General features: G+C 45.1%; 2 long non-coding RNA genes across 2 annotated transcripts; both read left to right on the top strand.

Moving 5' to 3' along the window:
* Positions 1-1621: 1621 nt before the first annotated feature.
* Positions 1622-6566, top strand: LOC107321094. The gene is made up of 2 exons (XR_001558457.2): positions 1622-2973; positions 4279-6566. It is a non-coding gene; the product is annotated as an uncharacterized LOC107321094 (long non-coding RNA).
* Positions 6567-9162: 2596 nt separating this feature from the next.
* Positions 9163-18769, top strand: LOC116654130. Its single transcript, XR_004309068.1, has 2 exons — positions 9163-9903; positions 15320-18769. It is a non-coding gene; the product is annotated as an uncharacterized LOC116654130 (long non-coding RNA).
* The last annotated feature ends 1489 nt before the right edge of the window (positions 18770-20258 follow it).

Here is a 20258-nt window from a genome sequence, read left to right as displayed (position 1 = left end):
CCACAGCCCTGGTGCAAAGCAGAGCATGTCAACTGTGTGAGCAACTTCCCTCCAGCCTCACCACTGGCTGCCAGATGTCCCTGGGGTCTTTGCTATAACCAGTAAGAAATAGTGATGAAGTGACTAGCCTTCTTCAGCATCTACATTACTCATGATGGAACCTATCAGCATCTTCATTACCAGTTGGCCAGATGTAGTGACCTTCGGTTTACACAATATTATGCTGCTGTGCATTTATTTCCTATTTTTGTTGCTGAATTCTGGTGGTTGGTTTTTGTTGTGTTTTGTTTGTTGGTCTTGGTTGGCTTTTTTTAGCATTTAATCATTCAGGGCTGTTCTCCTTGGAGGTCAGGAGCCTTCTTTTAATGTATGTTTTTTAATGATCTGGATGTAACTCCATCAATCAACAGAGCTCAAGGATGAAGGCAAAGTCCTGGCTGGCATCAGTCTTAGCTACATTTCTGCTCTTTAGCTAAGGCAGCAAAACCTCAGATTTATGGTTTTAGATTTGTAAATATTTCTTCTAAACCCAATAAATGAAACTAGCCCCCCGTGTATCCTCGGTGCTCGAGACTGAATGAGTCCAATCAGCCTGTGAAGAGCTGCTCCCTGCAGAATAATTTCAGTGTTTGGGTCAGTCCATTGTGAAAATCATTTATGGCTGTACCTTAGCACTGATGGTTTCTTGTTTAGTACAAGAAGCTCCAAAAGCGACTTGGTTTCTTGCCAGAACTTCTTTGTTGATAAACTCCTGTGCTCTCTTTCATCATCCTGTTTCTTCAGTGTTTTTCAGGGGAAGACAAAGAATAAATGCAGTTTATAAAGAAGATGAATACTTTGCTCCCTTTTGTTACTGCTTGTTTGCTGTCTTCTTAGGCTGGCTTTGTCTTGTGGATTTGTTTGTATTCTGGATGCATCTGTACCTATCCAGCACAGTTTATGAATGATAACAACACTCTGTGTTAGCAGTGGGTCATGGCATTAACAATAAATGATAGCATCTGCATGGAATTCATACACTTGTCCTCCCTCCTGCTGTACTTTGTTACCGCAGACCTTGCAAATACCTTCGGCCAGATAAAGTCCAAGCTTCAGAGGGAAGATATTTATTTCTTGTTGGGCTTTGTAGTATGGAAGGAAGCAGTTGCTCCCTGTCACAAATGTCCACAGAATCCACAGATAAGAGGTGCTGGGTGACCAAGAGGTGGCACCGCATCCCATGCAATTTCTTCTGTAGGTCAGAAGTGATTTGTCAACAACTGTGAAAAGAATCTCTTGTCTGAGAGCTTGAACTTGAGTGCAAGCAGGGAAAACATCAGTTTAGGACTGCAATGGGTTCTGATTTCTCACGTGGATGTAGGAATTTAAATTCCAGGCTGTAGACAAGCATCAGCACAAGTTTGCCTTTGGAGCTACCAAAGGAGCTTTCTCTGGAGTTTTGCCAGGTATCAGTCTCCTCTGAAGCCATGAATATTAACAGTTAAGTTCTGCAGCACAGATAGTGGAGGACAGCCCTGTATAAAGCTCTACGCAAGGACTGAGCTGGAAAAATCATGCATGCTGTTGTGTGTTGTATTTGTGTTGGAAAGGAATGGTCATAGTTGGTAGAGCAGTGGTGATAGGCATGCCAGGATCACCCCCATGGGGCATCTCTTTGAAGGCAGGGATGAGCAGTCCTCTCTTATGGCCAAAGGTGGGATCCTTCCTTGGGAATCATCCATCTGAATCCTGAATCCAGAGCACAAAAACAAAGCAAAAAAGCCCCAGTCTACCTTGCAGTCCTATGTGGCTGCCACAGTCAAGGGAAGATGTAGAGGACTGCACTGGGCAGCATCAGCATTGATGAGTTGCCCCTGTGAAGGTGGGTCCAGACCCATCCTGGAAGCCACATCAGTGGGGCTGCACACTGAATGCTGGAGCAATGCTTCCAGGGCTGCACAGCGGTTGAAAAAGGGTCTCAAAGAACTGCACAATTTCAAACATGGGCTTCTAGATCTATCTAGCTCCTAATTTAAGCGTCTCTGTCAGATTTACCAATGAAAGTTAATCATGTTGGGAGTTTGTGGTGAGTGTTGGTGTGAATACAGATGTTGCAATACTTCACCTGCAAACTGGGTCAATCACCTGTATACTCTGTTTTAGGGGATCACAATTTAGAGCTGAGCAACTACATTTGCATGACAGCTCTGCCCTTCTGCTATTGAATATTCGTTCTGCAGGAGGAAGAGTACATGGTTTGGTTTGAAAATGGAGCGGCTTTGAGCCAAATGAGACACTGTGATGTGTGCCAAGCTTGGACGGCTTGGTGGAATTAGTAAGGTGAGAATGACAAAAATAGTCTGCAATATTTTGACATTGGAAACTTTCTGAGAGCTGCCAAACCTCTCATCTCTACTGTTGAGTCAGTCACAAATTGCATTTATGTTGCTCCCTGCAGAGCTCGCTGTCTAAATCCACAATAAAGCTTGGGGAAGTGCTCAGTGGCCACTGAACAGAGCACGTATCAGCCAGACTCATCAGCCCAAATGTCTTTCTGTCTCCTCTGGAAAGGAACAATCTCAGCTGGAAAATCCTATGGATGGCACAGGCTTGTCAGTGTCAGCCAGTGTCAGAAATCTCTTGACCAAGGTGGTGAGAAATGGTGAGAGTGTTTAAAGGGAGAGCAGCACATTCCAGAACTTAGAGGTGTGTGAACTGAAGTGCCCAGTACTCTGTGGGTCAACTGAAGTCAGGGCTGTTGTGTCCAAGTGTATGGGAACAGTTGAGTCCCAGCCTGAAGCACTGATGGAGCACGTGGGGAAAAGACCAGGTCAGCCCTGGGAGCACAGGTGAAGGCAGATCAGCTGTGTGATAGGAAGGGGTGGGAAGGCTGCACCTCTTAGACCTCATTTAAGGGCTGACTGCCACTGCAGAAGGATTTCTTCCTGGAGATCCCTCTTTGGTGAAGCTCTCCTCTGGACCCTTCTGATACAGGTGAGCAATCTTCTTCCCTTCCTTTATAACACCTCTCTGTTGTGCCAGTCCTTTTGTCGTCATGCCTTTGTTGTAATGCCTGCCCCGTTTTCCTGTTCTTTTCAATTGCTACACCAAGTGTCACACAAGACAAATATTTACTAGCTCTTTGTATTGCTCCTCCGGTGCTAAAGACTTAATATTATTATTAACATCACAAGGATTCTATAGCAACTTGTGGGTGTTTCAGTTTTACTTCTCTTTTCATAGTGTCAGACTCACAGTATCATTAAATTGGAAGAGAACCCTAAGATCACTGCATCTAACCCCAGTCCACCCCACCAAGCCCACTGACCAAATCCCTCAGTGCCACATCTCCATGGTTCTGGAAAGCCTCCAGGGATGGTGATTCCATCACCTCTCCAGGCAAACTTTTGTTCCTTCTACCTCTAGAGAGAGCCACATTCATTGTGCAGCTCCCATTTCACTAAGGCTGTAATCTCACCACCACAATGGCTGGGATATTTTGTTGAAGATATATTTAAAGGTAGAACAATTACCGAAGCCATCAGCAGTAAGAGGTTTCCTCACCGTGTTCCCATCCCATAATACACAGCTCAGAGTAAGAAAGGTCACAAATACCCATTGCTCATCACAATAAGTCTAACAAATAATTGGCTAGGAGTAATGGGATGAAAATGAGAGGAAGGGATAGTTAAGCTGACTGCCAGGGAAGCTTTCCCTAGAGATCAATTTTACAGAGGAAGAAGTTCTAGGATGGAGATGATTGAAACTTCACGTGTTCAGAGATGATATGGGAAAATAATGGAGTTATTGTGTCAGTGACCCAGCCTAAAAATCCTCCTGAGTTTGCTGGGGAAGGATTTGTTTTGTTGTTCTTACACATCATATGGGGGGGAAAGAAGAAAAACAAATCATTTAGGGTCAGCCTGGAATGTTTTCATTAGGCAGATAAATACTGGTGCTTTATTTTGGGGCTGTTTGCCTGGTTTATGTGCATCTTTCTCGCTTGATGCTGGCCACTTTCACATTGAAAAGACGCAATTTAATTTAAAAGGAAAAGAAAAACCAACACAAAATTAAAGTGCTCCTGCATCTCCGTAGCACAGCGTTTTCATTTGGAAAGTGTCTAAATGGAACAGCGGTGCATTTCCAATTTCCTCTATTACTGCATGCATAGAGCGCTAGTTGAATTCGGTCAAACACGAAACGTAGTCTCATTCACTCTGAATCTCAGTTTATTAATTGCATCTTCTCTTTTTCATCTTCCTTTATTTTTTTTTTCCCTTTCTCGCTGTACCTGAGGTGCTTAAAGCCAGACAGATACCAACAGAAAACTTCCAGACTGCCACAGAAGGAGAATAAAGGAAGACAAGAAGAAAGAAAATGAGATGGGATTTTCCTTATCTTCTGCTTGCTGTTAGAACTGCTGAGCACATGCTGTAAACTGGAGCAGCACGATACGAGTCGGCTGTCAGCAGCAGGTTCAATTAGGAGTGTTTTACAGCCCAGTGGCATGAACAGGGAGACCTTGGTTGGAGCCATGTGTTTTTTTGATGACCTGATGTCAATCAAACAGGAGTCATATTTATCCCAGCCCACTGTTAATGACCTAAAAACTCATGGTTGGTCCAGTGTGGCCAATGACTGGTAATGGTAGACTCACACCTCAGGCAGCTGTTTGTCCCACCTGTGCTGGCTGCCTCCCAATGCAAACTTCTTGGCTTAGCCTGCAGAAAGTTAAAGCTCCCAATCTCCTGCAACCACAGCAACAGATCTACGCTAATTTCTTTTTCCTGAAAGATATATTTTTCATAAATTTCATTTTCAACATTTGCGGTGGGGGCTCTTTTCCCAAACAAAGCAGCCAGTGACTGAGCCTGGGTTTATTGCCTCCACAATCCAAATTGCAGCTATTATCGCTATCTGCAACCTGCAATTATCCTCAGCTTGTGTGTTTCATTTCTTTATCAAAACATACTTTGTGCTGATGAGAGGTGATAGGCTGGCAGCTTGGGAAGCCGCGTCTGCTCTCCCAACAGCAGCTGCAAAGGCAGAGAGCAGCCCCTCACTCAATGCAGCAGCTGTGTGATTGCTGCAGCATTCAGGAACATCTCAAGGTGGTGAGGGGAGTTCTGAAGCATCTCAGCCCCTCCCAAGATCAGGTCTCCCTGCTTTCCTCTGCCTTACTCTGTGCAGAATGAAGGGAGCCCACCATTTCATGCATTTTTTCATGGCCCTGCTGTGTTATCCGTCCCCTGAGCTGCCACAGCAGTTTTTGTTTCCTTTGCCACGATGGGGATTGATTTACCCATCCCTAAAGATCTTCAGGCTGCCAAGCTGTAGGGATCTGCCATGCTGGGGCTGCTGTGCAGCTGCGTTTCCTGGGAGACACCTCCTATTTCATCCAGCAATTCCATCTGGGTGAAGTAGAATTAAAACTTCATAATAACAACTTTGGTCATTGGGCAAGTTTGTAAATGGAAATGGCAGTGAGATCTGGTGGATGCCTTCAGGAGGCTCAGTGGCTGCTCAGCAAGGAACCAACCTGAAATGCTTGGCTCTAATCTGCATTTCAAAGTAACTGTGTTGTAAAATGTCCCTTCTGTTGAAAATCAACAAATCCACAGTCTCAAGAAGATAAGCTACTTGCTCCCCATCAATTACCACTTAATTGGAGGCTGAGGATCACCCTGCTGTGGTGGTGGAGGGATGGCTGCCTGCCTTCTTCATTCCAGCGGGTAAAGTAGAAGAGGGGTATAGAATCATAGAAAATTATAGAATTGTTTGAGTTGGAAGGAACCCTTAATGGCCATCTGGTCCATGGTTCATTCTACACTGATGCTGAATTTAAGCATCCGATAGGTGTTGAGATGCTGTAATTTTGCTTTCCAAGCTGAAGGTGCTGCAGACATTCCCATTTTTGCTCAAAATGGAATGAAAATATTTGGTTTTAATCACTGACGTGGAACTGTTCCGTTTTTCTTCCTTCCTTTTTCTTCCAGCAAGAAAACTTAACAAAAAATCTGCTTGAATTTGGATCAAATTGATTTCTTTTTCCCACTTTTTAACTTGGTAGTTGAACTGAAAAATCGATTACTCACCCAGCATTGCTCCCTACACACATCCAGGAGTAGAAACTGTTGTTTCTGTTCAATAGCAGGTGCTCAGTAATTTGATAAAATGAAGGCCGGGGCAAGAACAGCTCACCTCGTTGCCTTTTCTAACTCATCCCATCTCACCTGCAATCCCTCAGGGCTGCAGGGGAGACCCCAGAGTGCTTCCTTTCCTCCATGCTGTGTCCAGCGTGTGGAGTTCAGAGCCAGTTTAGATGGCAATACACGACAAGAGCTTGGTTTTGATCCTAATGGCTGCCGGTGGTTTTCTGAAGTATGCTTCGACATCCACGTAAGTTTTGTTGGACACAATAACCAGTTCCCCCCTGAGAAGCACTCTGATAGTTCCTGCCTCATAATCTTGTATAATAACAGCCTCCAAAGGAAAAATGTTGTCACTAAATGTGAAGTGCTAATGACTGTGATGCTGTGTCACAATAAGAAACAGAAGAGGAAAAACAAGTTTGTCAGTGGCACATTTCCAAACAAACAGCTCTGCTGGAAAGAAATGAGCTGTTTGAGCAGTGTAGGGGGAGGGAAGCTGATTACTGACAGGTCTGTGGACAGAGCAGAACAGTCAGGTCAGCCAACCCTGAGCATCTGGAGTGAGTGTTTAGTTTCCTGCCTCTCCATCACGGACAATGCATCGTTCCTTTCAGGCTTTCTGAACCATGCTGTCTCCTGTGTACCCTCAGTGTTGGAAATATCCACTCAGTTCCATCACAGCTGTCAGATACAGAACGTTTTCCTGTCTAGGAGGTCAGTTTTTGCACTTTGTAAGATTCTCATTGCACGGTTATGTGTTTTGCTACAGCATCACTGGAGGACACTGGACCCCCAGCCCAGACTTGGGTGTCATTGCTCTCTCAATGCTTTTGCTGTACAAGGGACTATGTAAGGAGCTGAGAACAAATCCATCATGTGGTAATGGCAGGAGCTGGGTCTAGGGAAAGCTTACAGCAAGCTGGCTGCAACCTCCACCTCCTGCCTCTTCCCTTGACCTCCTCTATCCCTGGCCTTGCTTGATGCTTGCTGGGCTTTAACCAAAATGAAAAGTCTGGCTCATAAGACAGCCAGAAAGAAAAACTGTCAGCAAAATAATACAAATATCAGGAGGTGAGAGCAGGCATGTGCCAGCAAAGTAAGCACTGCCGTATGCCCTACAGTCAGGGTAAGTGTCTGTGGGCTCTTGTATGGGATTAAAACTGTCCATCTTCGCAATGGATGCTTGGAGTTTCTGTCTTGATGGGTCCCTGGGGGGTGACAGAGGGCTCTTTTTTCCATTTTCATCTAACAGCTGCCAGGGGTGGCCACATCGGTGATAAATGCTGACTGTGCTGCTGCAGCCTGGCAGGGCAACAAAATGCCATGGGGCTGAGTGTGGCCAAACACTGCTAACTGGGGTGGGGACAGTGGTGTGCTGGGGACAGGAGAGGCGAGCTCTCACTGCTTACTGCATCCCATTGGGGTTTTAGTTAATGATGCCTCCAGACCTCAAACTGGATTTGAAATCATTGCCAGGAGGAGTCGACATTCCCACGTTTAGAAGGTGCTCAGGGGCAGCATCCGCTGGGGCTGCAGGACCTCCTGCACATCCACTGATGGGAGCTGAAGGTCAGCCAATGACTTGGAATGGCATCAGTTATCCAGAGAGGTTGGGAAGCCTCCATCGTAAGAGGAGATCAAAGCCTGGCTGGCCATGGTGCAGGGTGGCCAACTGGAGCAAGGAGCTGGGCGAGGTGATTCCCAGGGATGCCTCCAATTACTGCAATTCTTATTTTCTCTAAAGATGAGGCACCGCCAACTGGGAGACAGGAAATGATGCTCTGTCTTAAGTAATGTTTAGAAAAACACTCTTTTCCTCAGTCATTCATTTGTTTTTATTTCTGCTGGATGTTACTGCTGCTCTCATAAATAATTCCACTTTTGTAAAGTCTGTTGTATTATTTAAAGCGATACACATTAATCACCTTTAGTGCATTCTAGGGCATCGGGACTACTCTTAATGAATTGTAAAACACTCTTTACATGTACAGATAGGATTAACTGTAATTTGCAGGCTAGGCCTAACAAATTCAGTATTTCATAGATCTCTGCAGTCTGTTCGTATTTAGTTATTCAAGGAAAATATTCTTTTCCATTGATATTTGAGCAGCATACATCCCTGATGTAAGAATTTAGAAGAAACTGAAGCTTGAAATTCAGCTTTCTCACATATTAGGCTTCTGGATTGTTTGTGTACACATACTGTATGGAGTTTTATGTCCATAACAGTCCTCGTATAAGTAGGCAAATGAACTTAAAAGCATCTGAAATACCCCTGAAAAAGAAAATGAGGGGAGAAGAGAAGAGAGGAAGAGAGAGGAGGGTTGGGAGGAGAGGAAGAAGGCAAGGGAAGGCAAGGCAATAGAAGGCAAGGGAAGGCAAGGCAATAGAAGGCAAGGCAAGGGAAGGGAGATAGCTATATGCACTGTACTGAAACTCCCGTGCTTCCCTTCCACTTTGCCAGTGTTTTTAATAAGAGCCTTACTTGTGGCCGAACAATCTGTCACCATTACTTCATCTTTAACTCACAGTTTGATATCTGTAATACTTCATAAACAGAGCACAGGATGAGACTATTTTAATTAGCTGTGTCGTAAAAAGAAAGGCTTTTAGTGTCTCAGGAAATGAGTAAATATACATGTATGTATTGCTTTATTATAAAGAGGTTCTCTGCATCACTGGCTTTATTGCTGTTTAATAACTTTAAAAAATGCAATCTGGAAAGCCTTTCCTCAATGCACAGAAGTAACCTCTAATAACTGGAAAGCAGAAAGATCCTTTTGGTTGCACAGCGGAGAGGAAAACATCTTGTGGGGATAAACCTCAATATTTCTGTCTGCTTAGGGCTGCAAAAAATGAAGGATACCTGTAGTGCTGAAAGACTTCTCATAAATTAAGAGTGATTGAAATTGTTTAGCAATGACATATCTATGGCATGCTACTATTTCTTTTGCTGTGTGTATGCTGGTATTTAGTAGAGGGCACACATCCATTCTCATTTCCTGTTCATTTGTAGTGAATGGTATCTACCAAAACTAATATCAGCATAGAATCTAATAATGAAGATAAGTAGTTAAAACATCAAAATGTTTGATTTTTTCCTTGCATTCTGAAATAAACACTGTAGGCTCTTTCTTATACTGATAATAATCAAGTAGACGATAACAAAGTAGTAATACATAAAAACATATGTTGTTCATTTGCACAGCTTGAAGCATCAACAGTAAAGAAAAACACACCTTGTCTATATTAATGGCTTTCCTCAGATGAAGGAGAGGCCATGTGCTGTTGATGGTACACACACCTTTTTGCCCTGCCAAGATTTGCCATTTAATCAGGAGGTGAAGCCAGACAAACAGCAGTGCTTTGTTTGTTATCCCAATCACAAAGTCCATGTTTATGATCACTGATAATGCTGCAATGCACGCCTGTTTCTGCAGCAGTTATTTGGTCTTTTCCAGTATCTTCCTTGGGCAAAAGGTTCAGGAGATTTGCTCTTGCAAGTTTGTAAGGGAAACTGTTGATCACAGCCTGAACCTCTGATTAACCATCTGAGGCAAGTGATGTGTCAGCTGTGGGAGCACAGGTGAAGGTAATTCAGCTGTGCTCCCGGGAGGGGTGAAGATTGACCCCAATCTCTCCTAGATCCCATTTAAGTGTTGACCACCTCTGAAGTAATATTGCTTTCTGGAGACTGCTTCTTTGTGGAGTTCTTGTGGTGAGCCTTGATATCAGTGAGCATCTATCTTGGCTGAAGGCCTTGGAGTTGGTGAGTCCTTTTTGTTGGATACCTTCTGGCTATCTATTTCCAACTATATTTGTATTATTCTAACTGTATACAAGTTCCATGAGGGAGTAATTATACAGATAATTATTTCCAATTATATTTTATGGAATCCTAGTGTCATCTTTTTAGCATTTGTGCTTTCATTTGTATAGTGACTTGTCTCTAATTATCCATCTCAAGATATTGAGAACTTACCTCTGTATAAACTCTGGTAATGCATGTGGAAATCATGGCTGAATTTTGTGATCCACGGGGGAACTTCTCAATGGGGAAAACAAAAATCTGCTCCCTTTATAGGGCCATGCTTTGTCTTGCTGCAGTCACTATTCACGTGGGATATGAAAATCTTGCTGTGACTGAGCGCAGCTCTTAGTCACTGTGTTTGCCCTCCAGATGATGTTTAACTATGAAGGGTTTATGGATTAAAAAACTACTTACACAGAGGAAAGATTGACTATGTAGTGTTATCACAGCTGTAGGTTAAAATCCTGTAAGCACACATTCCAAATGTCATTTTGTCTCAACAAGAAATGGAATAATTTTTGGAGAGTGCCCTATAAGTAAGATAGCAAACATTTGGCTTTCAAGGTGCAACGTAGATGTGATTTCTTAGTGTTCAGCATACTTCATCCCAAACTCCATCCCAAAGAGCCCTGTCCAAGTGATAATCATGTTCAGCATTTCAGTGCCCTATCCTGCTTATTAGACTCACTAAGTCTTTACAATAAAATGTCAGAGTGTCCAGATAGTCTGAATATTTGCTGCTTTGTCTCAGTGGATGTGTCCAGGAGACTTTTTGTATGACTTTTCCCTGCCTGATTGACAAGTGCAGAAGCAAAGGCCGGTGATAACAGCACGTGTGTCAGGACATAAGGCTCTATCTATGCTTTGCAGTGAGTCACGGGGATCGTGGTCTTTGGCAACACAAAAAGCTCTTTTCTCCTTAACTTTGTGATTAGTTTTGTTAAAAGATGAGGCCTCCACAGCTGAAGTCCAGCCGAGAGCAAGGTTTAATCAGCAGTGGTGCTGACTTGTTGGAATGGCCTCCCTATGTCTCCTGTAGCAAATGGGATAGGGATCTTCCCTTGCAAGAGAGAATGAGCAATTACCTCCCCAAACAAATGAAAACCAGGAAGGTTTAATTAGCCTTTAAAACGAGAGACAAGAGGTCATCGTGATTGTGGCTGCCATGTGGGTGGTACTGTGGGGTGGTTCCACAAGAAGGGCTTAGGATGTGTATCCAGATCCAAACCCTGGTGAACACACCTCTGGGTCTTACACAGTGTGAAAACACCCAGCTGGGAGAGGGGGGAGAAGCTTTCTGCTCTTGGGACAAAAGGTTTTATCTTCTCCTGAGCATTCACTGCTCTGAATCCTGGTGTGGGTCTATACAGCAGTCTCTTCTTTGAGCTGCACTGTGCCAGTCCCCCACTGTTTGATGGTTTTCTAATGTACTCAGGTATATTTTGCTGGACTTTTCTGCTCTAGTTTTAACTGTGAAGCTGGAAAGACACTGAGTTCTTGGAGAGTGCCTAGAGATAGGGAACAAAGCTGTGAAGGGTCTGGAGCATGTGTCTTATGGGGAGCAGATGAGGGGGCTGGGATGGCTCAGTCTGGAGAAGGGGAGTCTCAGGAGACCTCATTGCTCCCTACAGCTTCTGAAAGGAGACTGTGATGAGGTGACGATTGGTGTGCTCCCATGTAACAGCCATAGGACAAGAGGTGATTGCCTCAAGTAGCAATAGAAGAGGTTCAGGTTGGATATTAGGAAACATTTATTCTCCAAAAGAGCAGTGATGCAGTGGCACAGGCTGCCCAGGGAGTGGTGGGGTCACCAGCCCTGAGGGTGTTCCAGAACTGTGGAGATGTGGCACTGAGGAATGTGGTCATTGGGCAATACTGTGATAGGTGGGACTTGATGATCTTAGAGGTCTTTTCCAACCTTAATGATTCTATGACTCGGTGACCTTAAGTGGCAACTGGACTGTTGTTTTTGGCATATTTAGGGACAGTGGCAGTAGTCCAGAAGATCCATAAACCCTGGACAGTGCAGATATGGGAGGAAAAGCAGATGTTTGGGTTCACAGAGGACCTGTGATTTAAGCTCTCCATGTAATAAAAGCAGCACCTTCTCAGAAAGTTTCAACACATTTTCCTAATAGCTTTTGTCCTTGTCTCACTGGAGTCCACATATACATCACAGCCTGGTTTATGCGAGGATGTGTTCCAGGCAGCAAATTGAACTCTTCTCTGTCCACCACAGCCACGAGAGCTGCTGGCCTTTTCAGCTCTCGGAGAGATTAGGTTGAGAGAAGAAATACACTCTGTAGCTTGTTCCTTGGGTAGAATTGCTTTTTTGCTGAATGTGATACATTATAGGAATGAAAAGCTCCTGCAAGAGATTATCATTCTGAATGTGTTATCTCCAAAGGAGTTAAGGGCAGAAAAATGTCTCTGCTGCCTTTGATGATCCCAAATGGCTGTGAGGATGCTCAGATACATGGTAAAGGATTGTAAAGGACTGTCCCAGGGTTTGGAGCACCAAAATTGGCAGTTAGATAGAAGCAGAGACCAGGTGACTTATGCCCAGGGGTCAGTGTTCAGGCTGGAAGGAAGTAAATGGGCGACATTCCCTAGACAGGGTTAGCATCCATCCCTTCTTTTGTTGGATTCTGGTGTAAACTAAGGCAGTGATCAATGAGGATGCTCAGGTACACAGCAAGATATTCACCGGGGGTTTTCTCCTCTTAATTTTAGATGCCTCTGTATGATTCTTTGTGGGCTTCCTCTGTATTATCTAGACAGAAAGAGGCACCCTTAGTTGCTGTTGGTTCAACCTATTTGGAACACGTGCTTTAGGATGAGATAAATGTTGATATGGGCTCTGCTGCCTGTGCTGATGGAAGCTCCAGCAACTGTCGAGGGACAGATAGGGAGGCAGCCCAAACCCCAATAACAGCAGGATGTAGGGACATTATGCACTGACAGATAGCTAGATGCATTGTTAGGCTTTCACCATTTTCTCAGAGTTATTACTTCATATTTTCAGCAGACAGCACAGGTTACACCTGCTTCACATTGGAATGTGTTGTTTACAGCCACAATGGATTAAATTTTACCTCCAAATCTGCTGGGTGAGAGCTACATTGTGGTAATGGCTGGGACATATTTACAGAGCCATCAGCTTCCTTGTGACCATGGCTGAAATGCAGCCACCCTTGGAGTACCACATGACAGCTATTTGACACCGTGCAAAGCAAATTAAGAAATAATTATTCCTTAATAATATCTTTAGCTCAGGCTTCAGGGGAATTTAGGTGAACTGAGTGTAATTACCTTCACTGGAATTTGACCAGAACTTCAGGGCAAGAAAGCTAATTTGTACAGAAAGCAAGACATTATCTCTGTGTTTCACCCTAAATTAAATAGCTGAGGTGACATCTCTGTTATTGCTGGGAGAAATGGAAGAGGATTTATCTCCCAGCACTGAAACTGCTCCTGACTGCAGGTGCCAAGGGGCAGTTCTGCAGGGCCATGGACATGAGCATCACTGCTCAGGAAGCCAAGAGCCCAACAGCATCAGCTCTACAGGGGCTGGTGGGAACAGCATGGAGGGTGTGTGGAATGCCCCTATGTGCACAGCTGGAGGGGCAGCTCTGTGTTGCATCAGTCATTGCTGAAAGCCATCAAAGTCAGAAAGGAGAGAGCACCTTGTGTTGATCAAACCCATGTTACAGCTCCTAATGACCACCCTGGGGCTACGGGATGGCTGCATGGCTCAAGATCTTAAGGAGAAACTGATCCTCTGCCCCTTTGCCCAACTCTCCTACTCCCATTTCTCTGTTATGCAGTGCTGCCTTTCTAATGCATGCAGACCAGTTTCCTTTTGTTCAGCTGAGTGAATGCTTAGCAGCTAACTGACTTCTGTAATGAAGTGCTTTCAGTGCTTCCAGGTTTGGGTTTGCGGGACACTTGTGTTTTAGTTTCCTGTCTACCACACCAAGGAATTTCACTGCTGAACTACACACAGTGTGCAGGAGTTCAACCCTTTCTTCTTGTGCCTTGTACTTGCAGATTTCATAGGAGCCTATTGAATTAGCATTAGAAAGTGAGCAATTATTCTCTAAACACCTTCTCTAAGGTGCTGTGTCTCATGATCTTCTAGCACCAGACACAAAGATTTTAGGCTGGGGAAAAGCTCAGCGTCCGTTTCTTGCCCTTGTCTCAGTCCTGATAGAAACAGAGATGCCAGGCTGACAAATTACCATCGTGTTAATTTAATATTATGTGGAGATTCATAAAGCTCTGACTGCCTCAGCGGAGTCCGTGCGTGTCTCTGATGAACGGAGAGTTTCTGCTCCAAAAGAGTTGTCATCAAATGATATGCTTTGAGAATGCAGATGAGCAGTAATGAACCAGGCAGCAGGATGGCTGTAATCAGGGAGTTTGGGGGCTGCCACCATACAGCTGGGGTATGGAGCGTTTATAATACCTCCTTGGTATAAAATAGGAATGCTCTGGATCAGCAAGCTCCCCTTACTGTGTGCTTTCCCCATTCCCCACCCCAGGTTTTCTTGTCACTTTCTACTCGGGTGTCCCTTCTCTGCTGCATGGTCTCAATGTCAGGAGAGTCAGGCTGAACAGAGGAACTGCAGTGTCAGAGCTAAGGAGGGCAATATGTTCCCCTTGTGTTAGCTTGTTTGCTGCCGTCCTTAATTAATTAACTTTACTAACTCAGAGACCTCCTGGGAGAAGCCATGAGTAATTAGCTTGTGTCATTTGCTTTCTAGGAACTGCTTACAAATGTTAAAAATATATATAATAATCCAAACAAAATCTTCAACAGCCATGGGCCAGAACAGAAGCCTCCCTAATGGGAACTGCTCAATTGCAATAGTTCCTGGGTTCAGCCCCATGCATCACTCACTGAGGGCTCCTGCCACTACGCTGGAGCCAAGCAGTGGAGCACCCTAAAGAGACATACTCCTACTGAAGGAGTGAAGGCATCCCTCACCTCATGAGTGCTTGAGAGGTCCCTTTATTTGGTGGCGTTATTTCTGGGATAGCAATGCTTCTGGAATGGGTGCAAGGAGGGAACACCTCTCTGAGAGGGAAGGGAGAGCTGAGAGTGGCCTTCAGTGTCTGATGAAGGGCCATAAGAAAGAATGGGACAGACTCTTTAGCAGGGCCTGTGTGACAGGAGGAGGGGAAATGCTTCCTAATGACAAGAGTGGGCTTTTAGACTGGGTATAAGCAAAATGTTTTTTACAATGAGGGTAGTGAGAACCACTGCACAGGTTGCCCATAGTGGTGGTGGATACCCCATCCCTGCAGACACCCAAGGTCAGGGGATGGGACTCAGCACTGATGGAGCTCTCAGTGTCCCTGTGCACTGCAGGCAGTGGGATCAGAAGGCATTGAAGCATCCCTTCCAACTTGAACCATTCTACTATCCTACAACCCAAAACTGGTCCATAAGGCCTTTGAAACTCGTGTTCCTTGCTGCTGTGCAGCTTTTATGGAGGACTGCTGTCTGCAGGAGCACATCTGCCCTGGTCCTCCACAACCCATCCTGGCTGCATGGTGAGACACAGAGCCTGGAAAGGTGGATCTGGTAGGAAGAAAACATCTTAAACAGGAATGTGGAAAGAGAAGAGGAAAATTACAATGGCAGCAAAGGCAAATGAACAAAGACAGTTAGAAATTTATATTAATAACACACGGCTCTCTGTAAAGTTAGCATTTGGAGTTGCTGACTCTTCAATTTGCGCCTTCTGCATTAAGGATATAATGCAGTAATCCAATCAAAATGCTGCTTTGGAAATGTCAGAAGGAGCTCCAACAAACACACTGCAGGGCTCTTCTGAGCTGCCCTGGGGGGAAAGCAGCTGGGAAGAGAGGAGCAGCTCTGATCTCCATGCATGCACCAACTGCCCCATTCCCCAGGCCACCTCCTATACCATCCCCTGGTACAGGCTATCTCCAGTCCTTCAAATGCACAAGTACTATTAAGAGATGCATCTGAATAAACCAGTGCTTCCAGTGATGAATAGAGATGGCTGAAGGAATGCTGTACGGGCCTGAAAAATGCCTGGTTATTTTAACAGCGAGTGGATTAATGGGGAAATGAGGAGTTCAGCTGATGAGCACATGGGTAGTAATCAGCAGGAATGATGGCAGCCATCCTTCAAGGGACAGTGAAGAGATGCAAAAGACACCTGTGGTATTGCATGGTGAAAGATATGCAGGGCACAAAATACCTAAACACAGCTTTTGGAAGTATGGAGGATGAACAGTGCTGGCAATAACTGCACTGTCAGTGCGTGTTCAGTGTATGGATAAAATCATCAATTGACTCAAAAGAGCGTAGTAAACCATGATGGATGATAATTGCCATTATGAATGCATAATTCAGTATAGGAGGGACTGATTCAGTATCTCATTACTCAGCACCTGTGAGAGTCTACCTGCAGAGCTCCCCTGTTCCAGAGAAGTGCTGGGAGACTGGAAGGGACCCAGGTAGAAGGCACCTAATGAGGTAGCCCAGGGTTTAGAGTGTTCATCCTAAAAGGGGACTCTGAGGAGCTGGATGGTTTCATCTAATGAAGAGGAGATGCAGAGTGAGCTAATTGCAGTATACATCTACTGGAAGGAGGGTTGCATGGATGACAGAGCCAAATTCTCCTCCAAGAAGATACAGCAAGGGACAGCAGTCCTTAACATGGACAGAACAGTGGGAATGCTCTTCATTTCTTGGTCCTTTGGAAGGAGAGTGTGGTGTCCAAACCATAGAATCATTATGGTTGGAGAAGACCACTTGGATAATCTAATCCAACCATGATGAATGGATTCTCTATATAAAACACCTTCAGAGACCTTTACAAGAAGGATTTCTGTGGCTCTAGTACTTAGTGGACATACATTCATCAGCTTCCATTCCACACAGAGGATAGTTTTTATTTCAGCCTGAAGAGCTAGAAGGTTAGAATACATGAGAATGATTAGGCATCTCTGTTGGCTGTGAGCAGCTTGAAACAAGGACCAAGAGTTCTGTTTTCAGGGAGGGTTCTGGGGAAAGGAACCAACAGGTGTAAGAGAAGAGCAGGAGCATAGGAAGGCATGGCAAGGTGAAATGCTGACATGCTGTCATCACCCTGCAGTCCATTGCCATACAGCTGAATGGAGCGGTGGAAGCTGCTTGGGCTTCCTGAGCTCCCCTGAGTGGGTCCCACTGCTCCAACATAAAGCTGGAGTGCTGCTCTCCTCTGCTACATCCCACAGGTCAGGGATTGTCCATGGACAGGAGCCTGTTGGCACTGTGCACTGCAGCTCCTTTCAAGCCACAGGCTTGAATATTTGAGGATGGTAGAGTTGTAGGTTATTCCCGGCCTGGCATTACTCCTCCTCCTGTTGTCCATTGCCATCAGAGGGGCTGTAGCTCCATGCAGCAGGGCTGTGCTGGTTCTCTTCCACCTGCTAGGGCATTGCTTTGTGCTCCAGCAGCTCATTCTGCAGTTTGTGAGTACGCCTTGCTGGTTGTGAGTAATTTATGTATTTATTATGCCCCCTGGCAGTGCTGTTTTACTAAAGCTGTCCCCTTTTTTATGTTGCTCCTTTATCCCACTGGGAACAGGACTTATATATCTTTAAAGAAAACAGAGTTATTTCATATATTTTTAAATGGGAATTTAAGTGGAGTAATGCAGATGAAGGGGAGAACACAAACACAATAATGCTTTGTATCTTAAATAAAAAATACCTTTCTCAGGAAGGCATGCAGTGGTGATTTTTCTCTCGGGCTTTCTGCAGAAAGTGCTGGCTGTTAAAGGACTTTTCTATATGTCTCTAACTGATTCAGAGCACATTTTTCCTACATAGTTCTGCTCTGTGGTAAAGAGGAAGGCTTTCATCAAGTGCCTTTTTGTGTATCCAGATAGTTTCTCCAGGTACTAAACAGGGTTTAAGAAGATGCTGGAGACTTTTCCAATACGAAGAGGGCAGCACAGATGCTCCCAGATGCTGTTCCTAGTAAATTTTAGGAGGAAATGAAATTTATGTTATGTCTCGGAAGGGCATTGCTGCCCATGGGGCTCTCAGCTCCCTTGGAATCAGGGCTTGAGACAGGATTCTTGCTCCCCATGGCCAAAGCCAATGCTTCAGGACAGCATGGACTGTGGTACCATTGTGCACAAGGAAGGGTCTGAGGGTGCCAGTCTGCACCAAGAGGCTGTGGCTGCAATTGTGGACCCACAACATTGTTTGTGGGATTTGGGACTTGGACAGTGCAGTAGCACAAACCATCCTCCTGATTTCAATACTGGCATTTTCCAGCACCAGAAGAACTCGTGGAGCTTGTTGCAGCCACAGCAATGTCAACCTGAGCAGCCCTACAAATGAAGGTGTAGGCAACCAGCAGGTTCAAGCCCATCTTCTGAATGTTCTCCTGTGTCACAGGATGATGGAGACAAGGAGCTCTGCTCTGCCACACCACCAGCAGGCAGCGTTTTATTGCCTGTTCATGTCTGAAGCCTTCTGCGCACTGCAGAGCACTTATCGCTCACGCTGGTGAAATCTGGGGGTTGGATGTAAAGGAAGGAGGTGCTCAGTCTCAGCACAAATCCCATAGGATGACAAGTGAGAGAACAACGCAGGTGGGAGGTGTATCATTAGGGATGCATCCAAGCTTCCTCCCTGGAGAGCAGATCCCGGTTCAGCAGCCTGTGAACTTCAACAGCCTTTGCTCAGCTCTCTCCCCATAATTTATCACTCTGCTAAGCAGGACTGAATGAGAGCTACAGCAACACTTAGCTCTCAACAGCACCTTCAATCTGAGTGCTCACAGCTTCTTGTAGTGTGCGATTAACCTTCCAGGCACGGAAGTAAATTACAGCACAAAACCAAGAACAAATCAGAAACTTGCCTCAAAAAGCAAGGTCTGGGTTCCACCCTCCTGCTGCTGCTCAGTCTGAATGCACCTTCTTAGGTGTGCAGGGCTCTGTGTGCTTTGCCTCTACTTTGCTGCTTACAGGACCGGCGTGGTGCCCATTGCAGACATCACGCTCACTCCCTCACCCCTCCACCCATGTGTAAGCACCTCTGAGCCCTGCTCTGCATTGTTCTGACCTAGAGCTGACATCTTTGCAGGGGAAACAAGACAACAAATGCAATAGCACAGCAGTGAGGCAGACACATGCTACGCTCAACACCAAGGTGCAGAGCTGTGCTCACAGACCAAGGGCTGACCTTCATCTCTCCAATGAAGTTTGCCTTAAACCCAGCTAAAAAGAAAAAGAAAAAATAAATGAAAAGCTGAATTATTTATTTGGTCAGGAGTTTTCAAACAGAAATAGTAGAATAGTAGAACTGAGAATCAAGGGCACATTGGCTGAAGCCCTGGGATCTGGGCACAGGCTTAAAGCAGGTGCAAAAGCTGCTGTTGGACCCCAGGTGGAGCCCCTGATCTGTCAGCCTGCAAGGTGCCAAAATGGGGCACTTCTAGGAAAGAACAGGAAGGGAAAAAATACCCAAAGCTCAAAGTTTTGCATCAAAACATCCTGTGAAAGAGATCTCGTCTCTTCCCAACTGCCCCGTTATCATGGGAGGTTTTCCTTATCATTTATCCTAATGATACCTTATGCTGCAGTTCCTTGCTTTTCTTTCTATTTCTGTATATAAATGGCAGCGTATTTTTTAATCTCTGCAGTCCTGCTTAGCACAATTCCAGCTGGCATTATGTCTCCCCTCAGCCATCTCTTTACTTTCAGCGATCAAGGGTCTTCCAGATGTTTTTCTAGACTGATGCCCTCCAAACCCATCCATCTCCTTGGAGGATGCAGATATATTCAAGCTCAGGTTTCCAGGCCAAGCCCAGCATTGCTGCACTAAGCATCCCCTTGTCCTGGAGAGCACGCACATATCAAACCCTAGATGGGATCCCACCACAATATGATGCTTTGGGCTCTCTTTGCTGGGTCCCTACGATGCTGACCGCTTCCCAGCCAATCTCTGGGCAGCTTTTTTTCCCTCTTCCTTCAGACATCCATCAACTGAGCCCAAGACCTGCTTTGCTACCATGGAAGGATATTAAATTGATTTTATGTGACTTGTTCTTGGCAAATCAAGCCTGCTGTAATTCCCTGCCTCATTATCTCCCAGGTGCTCACAAGTGGGTTTGTTGTTAATACCTTCTCTCTCTTTTCCAGGATTTCAGGCAGCTGCTGGTCGATAGATCCCCATTTCATCCTTCCCCTTTTTAAAGATGGGCTTTGCATTTATTTCTCCCGGCCTCCAAAATTTTATCCATTCTCCACACACTCTCAAAGATAAAAGCCAACTGC

The sequence above is a fragment of the Coturnix japonica genome, chromosome 15 (assembly GCF_001577835.2).
Source record: "Coturnix japonica isolate 7356 chromosome 15, Coturnix japonica 2.1, whole genome shotgun sequence".
In the NCBI taxonomy this organism is placed as follows: Eukaryota; Metazoa; Chordata; class Aves; order Galliformes; family Phasianidae; genus Coturnix; species Coturnix japonica.
The sequence above is the reverse complement of the archived record's forward strand: the minus strand, read 5'-3'. Positions and strand labels throughout refer to the sequence as shown.